Here is a 7,138-nt window from a genome sequence, read left to right as displayed (position 1 = left end):
AAAAAAATCCAAAACCACCTGAGATTGACCAGTTTTTCAAAAAGTGGTAAACGGGATTCATTGCACTCTTATCCTTTTGTAATAGTTTGCTTAGGGTGGAATGCTTGGTTAATTTAAACAACCTCTCCTCAACCATAGAGTTGGCCCTTCGGCTAGCTTAGGCCCGAAGCAAGTAACAATCTGGGGTAATAGGGCTCTTAAGACCGAATTTCCGCTTCTCAAACTAGTGTCTAAATTTTCAATCTAGGTACTGAAACCTTGTGGTGTTGGGCATTGTTTTGAGATTTAAGTCTACAATATAGCAAATGTCATTTCCCTATGAAGGGATTGTGTGAGTTCTTACTTGGCCGATTTAGTTTGACCTTACATGAGAAACTAATACAATTAAAAGAAACAAGTCACTTTTTAATTGTTTCTAGACGGTTAATCAAACAGTCTAATTATCCTAAGTTAAATTGCTGCAGTTTGTAATAAGAAAATAGTAAATCACACCAGATATGTTGGCAGAGAAAGCCAATTGGATAAAAACTCTGAGACCAAGCTAGTTACCTTCACTATAGACAATGAATGTTACACTTAAATGTTGTCTAGCCAATTCCACTATACTTCCTGATCTACTTCCTCTAATCTCTAAGATACTGCTGTTTTTTTCCAGTCCCCTGATCTTGTACAATTGTGTCTTCCAAGTAGAATTGCAAGAATCACAATTCTTGTGCTTTTCCAGTGCTAGCAGTCCAACTCTTCCAATGCCCAACTGAGAGAGTACTTTCCTTATGATATTAAGGAAGTATGGTGTTTTGGATTCAAGGATTTGATATTTTCCTCAAAGATGTGGCTGCAAGATCTAAAGAATCAAATGGTTGAGTCAATGTATGAGCAGGGTCTTGGATCACCAAATGATGTTCTGAATGTGATATGAAGTAGAAGCACAATGAACACCACTCGAGAAAATCGTGCAAGGCTTAGGTATTTATAAATAAGGAAGTTTAGGTATTATAGGTTGTGTAAAATTTTCCAAAATCTCGAATTAGGGTTTGCCAAATAAAATCATCGCTCGAGCGACAATCTAGCGAGAAACGAGCGATAGTGTTTCTCTCGAGCGAAGTCTATTCTATTTTTGTCACAAGTAGTGTCCTAGGGAGAGGATAGCGAAAATGCGGAATTTCTTCTTCCTTGTTCCAAACTCGATCTCTAATCCTAAGTAAGCTTCCTTATCCAACTAGTTTTACATATATTCAATTTAGTCTTTTTTATTCACAGAATCCCCAATTACAACATAAAAAACCTAACAGATGGAAAACATATGGATTTTGTTATATAAACTTGGGATATGAATATCATTGAGTATCATGAGATGTTTGACACTTTGAATTTGACTCTTTGTGGGCACTAGTGTACAAGTAAGCTCTTGTTCCCTAACTTGTTGGGGCACATTCCGCGATTTACCTCCCTCACGATACTTCAGGGGTGGGACAGTAGGGACCCTTAAGGTTGGGATTCAACCTTTTTTTGATGATGTGAATTATTTGAAAATAGTATAATTACAGTTGCCGTATAGATGTAATCAAAATAATTGCTACTTTATTTATTTTAGATTTAGAGTAAATTCAATATGAATGCGTTAATATACTTGGCTTATGCATTAGTTACTGTTTGATGTTTTATTATAGAATGAATAGAAGAAAATGGATTATTTTTATTTATTTATTATTATTATTATTATCATTGCTAGTAGTGCCAGTTACATTTGTTAATTATGATTGCAACTTTGCTTAAACAATATAGCTCTTACAATCGTAGATTCCAACATCGTATCATTAAATAGTTGAATAATTCGGGGAACAAAAGATCAAATCTATGATTTGTGCATTAGTAAATAAATTTGCAAAGTTTTGGGGTGTGGTTTAAGAAATTTGAAGTTAGCGTTTAACACATTTTTTCACCCTCGACCCTTTATCTTTTCTTTGTCAATGTTCACGTCAGTTTTCAAAGCATAGCTTTTATAGAACTACTCTACCCTTTCTTTAAAATCATTCTATGTTTTTGTTTAAATTGGTTCTTCAGTAACGACAACTATATGTAAGAAATGTAATATCGTTTTCAAGTTACAATATGTACAATTAAGTTATATGAATATACAAGTTTTTGAACTCATGATAATAATGAGTCAAAGAATGAGTGTCCTGTCTCTTTATAATGTTACAATATATAAAAGTTCTAAAGAAAAACAATTCACGCCATTCAAGTACTCGGGGTGGATTAAATAGGTGCCATTAAGATGTTGTTAGTAACGATAAATAATCTATCACATTAAAAATTATTTAGGAGTCACATTTTTAATGATGTGGATAGATTTCAAATTTAAAAATGAGATTTTGATGGATTTTAAAAGATTGTAAATTCTAATGAATTTCGTGATCTTGAATCAATATAAACAAAGTCCATGAGAATTTCATTAAAAATATCATTTACAATGAAGACTGCCGGTAGTTGGCTTATGTGGTATACACATGATAATTTATTATTTGAAACATTAAAGTGATAGTTTGTATTGCCTCATACATCAAATAACAAATTGTTATATGTATGCTGCCTATCGATAATGTTCACTATGAATAACATTATTCAAATTGTAAATGTCCGTCTATTAATGAAATCCTTACAAATCAATGAGTGTATACATTGATTTTTAAAAATTTATTTGAAATTTATAAAAATTTCATTTAGGGACACCTAGATTTCACTAAGGGTGTGGGTGTTCTTAATTGAGATTTTGATAGATTTTAAAAATATTTTTAAATTTATGTGTCCTCAATTAAGATTTTAATGAAATTCATTAAAATTTAAGTATTCTCAATTAAAATTTCAATGAAATTCAATGAAATCTTTTAAAATTTAGGTATCCTCAATAATCAATGAATTTATAAAGATTTCATTAATAGATTAATTTTAAATCAAATTCACGAAATTCACTATGATTCATAATCTTTTAAAATCCATCAAAATCTAAGTTAAGGACACTCTAAATTCATTCAAATTTCATATACGGAGTCCTGAATTTAGAAAAATTTTAAAATCTATCAAAATATCAATAAAGGATACCCTCGTAAATTTCATTTTAATCAGATTCTTATTCATTTTGTGGAAATTTATTCAAATTCAAAAAATTCATTAAATGTTATAATCTTTCAAAATCTTTCGAAATCTCATTTGACGATAACTTATTTAGATTAAGGAGTTGTTTGAGCCCATTTTTTTATTCAAAAAATGCATTGTGAAAGTGTTATGATGTCAATGCATTGTTAAAAAATAAGAAAAAGTTTTGGACTTATGTATAATATTATTTTATTGAAAAATATATTTTGATGAAAAAATAGGGTTCAAACAATTGCTAAAATTTAATTCAATTGAAACTTTTAATGACTTTTTGAGATTTAAAAAGTTCAGGGATATCCAATTGAAACTTTTGAGACTCTCTAAAAGTCACGGTGTATTCAATTGAAATTTTTATAAACTTTTAAAAAGTCTCTAAAAGTTACAATATATTTAATTAAAACTTTTTAGAAGTCTTTATAATTCTTGGGGTATTCAAATTTTAATGTTTTATAAAAATTTTATAAAAGTATTTGGAATACTAACTTTTAAGTAGAAAGTACTCATATAAAATTTTAAAATTTGTTTCTCATTAATCACGAGATTTTGGGAGACTTTCACAAAAAATAAAAATCAAATTTTCTTTCCTTTAACATTCTATGGACATGTATGATTAAAATTTATTTTTTTATTTATTATATTTCATTTATCTTTCTTTCTCTATTTTATTATTTATCTTTATTTTTTGTGAAAAAATTTGGATTCTTGTAACTTTTTTTTCCTTTTTTCATTCTTCATAGAAATTTACGAAAGACTTTCACTAATTCCATATAAATTTATAGAAGATCCACAAAATCTATAAAAGTCACCACTTAAAATAAGTCCATCAAAGTTTTCAAAAGTCTCAATTGAATACACCTCCCTTAGATTTTAAACCCTACTATGTAAGGGTTGTATTTGTCAATTAAAATCCCCGATTATCCTAATTTATGTCTTTCTAGATATAACATTACTATAATAAGACTAAAGCTTCCAAATCTATTGAAATCTATCAAATTAAGGGAATCCATTAATTATTGAGTATATCTAATTTCTATAAAATCTATTAAAATTCAAGTTGAAAACACCTAAATTTCAATGTATTTGTAAAGAATATATTAACAGCGGTGTTCTCAACTAAGATTTTAATGAATTTTAAATGATTATAAATTCTAATGAATTTGGTGGATTTAAATAGATTCTTCAAAAAATTTACTTATATGTATTTTTAAGCTTGAAATCCATCCAAATCTTTTAAAATTCTTGTATTAATAAAATCTTTATAAATCTACTAATTATTGAGAATACTTAAATTTTAAAAGATTTCATTAAAATTTCAATTGGGGACACCTAAATTTTAATAAATTTAATAAAAATTCAATAAAATCTCAATTGAAGATACCTAAATTTAGAATAACTTTTAAAATCCATTGCAATCTCAATTGAGAACTTCCCCCTAAAATTCAAATTGAGGCACCTATATTTAATGAATTTTATTAAAGGAACATAATATACATATAGAATAAGCGATTTGATTTTGTCAATTGCGATTTGATTGTCTGCTTTACCAGATAGTGTTGATTTTGCAACAAAGCTTTTATGTTTCAGGATATTAATAAGCAAACATAAGCAATCGGAAACAGTACCATAAACTATTTCTGGATTTCCTTAAAGATGAAGATCATTTTCATTTTATATATTTTGTTATTTCACCAGGCTCAAGAACTGTGTGCTTTTAAGTTTCGTCCATTTCACTTAACTAATGGATATGATGTCCATGTTGTGAATGGGCTTCCAGGTAGTCCCAACCCATTATGGGTTCATTGTGCTTCTAAAGATGACGAGTTGGGTAAACGTATTTTACGTATAAATGAAGATCTTCATTGGCATTTCTTCGAAGGAATTTTCGGGACTTTGTTCTTCTGTCACTTCTGGTGGGGCTCAAAGCAAATTGCTTTTGATGTTTTTGATAAAGCATCAGATTGTGAAGAAAGTACTCCTAAATCCGATCATAATCAGTGCTATTGGCTTGTAAAAGCAGATGGGTTTTATTTTTCCAAAAAAAAATCCTCCGTCTCCCTCTGATTTGAAGAAAAAGCATGATTGGCCCTGAAATTAATGTGCTCTTATGTATTGTTAATTATGGGAGATATGAAAATAAACTTTCGGCTTTAGATTTATTATCAATAAGATCAAAACTTTAGCTTTACTGTAAAATTAATGACCTTTTCTCTTTATATAATAATATGAATATCAATTGTTAAATTAATTTTCATATGTTAATGTGGATGTCAGTTTTTGTCCACAAAATGTTGACGTTAATTGTCGTCGAAAGACTTGTTCGTGTTCAAAAACTCTACAAACACTGGATAGAACCTACAAAGGGGATGAGATTTATTTTATTTTTATTTTTTTGTATTTTTTTTTTTTTTCTTGGTACACATTTCATGCTTTATTAATCGAAGTGAAATTTAGAAAAGTGTATTTGGTGTAACGTAAGTTTATTACAAATAAAATAAAATAATTGATACTCTTGGACCCATCGGTAAGAGGAAGCTCGGGATTCATATATATTGTGCACAACTTATTTTACCAATTTGAAACAACAAATCACAAAAAAATTGGGTCACATAAATATTGTATCCTTCCAAAATTGCCATGATTCTAATATAAAAGCAGCAGCTTTCATTTGTTTCTTCAGCCCGCCGAGCAATGTTTACATACTCATGATGAGGGTAAGATTTTTCTCCTGTTCTATACTTGAAGACTTTACTAGTCCAGTGGATTTCGTTTACTCAATTTCTTTTTCTCCCCTGAACGCTCAGCAGCTTTTATTGACATGAGACCTACCCTTAATTGCTCATTCTTTATTTTTGAGAGGGGGGAAAAATTCCTTCAAATTTAAGGACAAAAACTAAACAAAACATATGTAACATCCCGAATTTTTCTTACTATTTTTTATATGGGACCTAAACTTAATATTGGTCATTTAGTAAATGAAATAGTTCATGTCAGTCTTGTTGTCACACTAAAATCCAAAAGTTGAAATGATGAACGTGACCCACTTATTTGCATAAATAATTTATTTTGCTTATTTGTACTTTTTAGAATTTATTGTACGATATTTGGGTCGAATATTTAACTTTTTTAGAAGTTGATAAAATATATCAATATTATACTCGTTTTGTAGCTCGTATTAAATAAAATAAATTGGGCTCAAAGAAGAAATGATTTTTGAATTATTTATATCCGAGTTATCTTAATAGAGAGAAAAGTAATTTAAATTCTATATTTCATTAATAAAGAAATAATAATAATAATAATAATAATAATAATAATAATAATAATAATAATAATAATAATAATAATAATAATAATAAAACTTTCATTTCAATTCGTTACAGTTACTTGGAATGTGGAAGGGGTATTAAAAATTAAACATGATTAATTCATTAATTTTGATAATAATTAGTCTAATTAATTCCATAAACTCTTAATTTACATCTTATACGTTCGAATTTAAATTATTAAATTGAAAAGTCATTTGTTTTGTTGGAGTTACTGGTGTGTGAGAATTTTATATATATGGTTAAATTTTCTTTTTAAAACACCAAAAATTTCATTTCTTACAATTTGACTCAGCACACTTTGTTAGAAAGAAAGTTTCCTTATTATTATTCTACAATCATATCTTCAGATCCATTTGGTATCAAATTGAGGTAAGAATTGTGCAAGTAGTAAATTCTTATTTTATTTATATTTTTATAGATTTGGCATGAAATACTTTAAGGCCTTATGGTCAATTTCAATGTTAAATCTTTTGGGATAAATCTTTGTGTCAAATTTGTTAAATCCTTTGGGATGGATGTTAAATCCTACAGGATACCAGAATTCTTAAGAACTTCATTGAGCTATTGGAATTGCGACCAGTTTGCTCTAAATTTAAGAAAACTCGATATGTTATGCCATTTTATGATTATGTCATATTGATAAGAATATGCACGTA

The 7,138-nt window shown here is 28.3% G+C and overlaps 1 pseudogene; it reads left to right on the top strand.

Annotated features, from left to right (window-relative positions):
• The first annotated feature begins 4,805 nt into the window (after positions 1-4,805).
• LOC111366562 lies at positions 4,806-5,295 on the top strand (annotated as a pseudogene).
• Positions 5,296-7,138: the final 1,843 nt, after the last annotated feature.

The sequence above is a fragment of the Olea europaea genome, chromosome 18, assembly GCF_002742605.1.
Source record: "Olea europaea var. sylvestris chromosome 18, O_europaea_v1, whole genome shotgun sequence".
Classification (NCBI taxonomy): domain Eukaryota; kingdom Viridiplantae; phylum Streptophyta; class Magnoliopsida; order Lamiales; family Oleaceae; genus Olea; species Olea europaea.
This window is presented reverse-complemented; position numbering and strand designations above follow the sequence as displayed.